Raw genomic sequence first — 786 nt, 5'->3', positions numbered from 1 at the left:
GTCTCTGGGACGGAAACAGTGATGTTCCCCAGTGTTCAGTACAGGGACAGCTGCTGTTTTTCAGTCTATGTGAGGTATACTGTGATGTTCGCCAGGTTTCAGTACTGGGACAGCTGCTGTTTTTAAGTCTATAAGAGGAATACTGTTACCCCTGGGTTCAGTCCTGGGACAGCTGCTGTTTTTATCTCTATTGGACGAATATAGTGTTCCCCTTGGTTCAGTACGGAACAGCTGCTGTTTTTCATTCTATGGGAGATATACAATGATGTTCCCCTGGGATCAGTACTGGGACTGCTGCTGTTTTTCAGTCTATGGGAGGTATACTGTGATGTTCCCCAGTGTTCAGTACTGGGACAGCTGCTGTTTTTTTCCGTCTAGGGAAATAGACAGTGATGTTCACCAGGTTTCAGTAATCATACAGCTGCTCTTTTTCAGCCTATGGGAAGTATACAATCTTCCTCAGGGTTCTATACTGGGACAGCTGTTGTTTTTCAGTCTATGCGAGGTGCAAAGTGTTCTCCTTGGTTCAGTACAGGCGCAGCTGCTGTTGTTCAGTCTTTGGGAGGAAAACAGTGTTCCCCAGGCTTCAGTACTGGGACAGCTGCTGTTTTTCAGTCTATGGGAGAAATACAGTGTTCCCCAGGGTTCAGTACTGGGCCAGCTGCTGTTTTTCAGTCTATGGGAGGTATACAGTCATGTTCCCCAGTTTTCAGTACTGGGAGAGCTGCTGTTTTTCATTCTACGTGAGGTATACAGTTATGTTCCCCAGTTTTCAGTACTGGGACA

This window comes from Pristiophorus japonicus, unplaced genomic scaffold (genome assembly GCF_044704955.1).
Source record: "Pristiophorus japonicus isolate sPriJap1 unplaced genomic scaffold, sPriJap1.hap1 HAP1_SCAFFOLD_549, whole genome shotgun sequence".
Classification (NCBI taxonomy): domain Eukaryota; kingdom Metazoa; phylum Chordata; class Chondrichthyes; family Pristiophoridae; genus Pristiophorus; species Pristiophorus japonicus.
The sequence above is the reverse complement of the archived record's forward strand: the minus strand, read 5'-3'. Positions refer to the sequence as shown.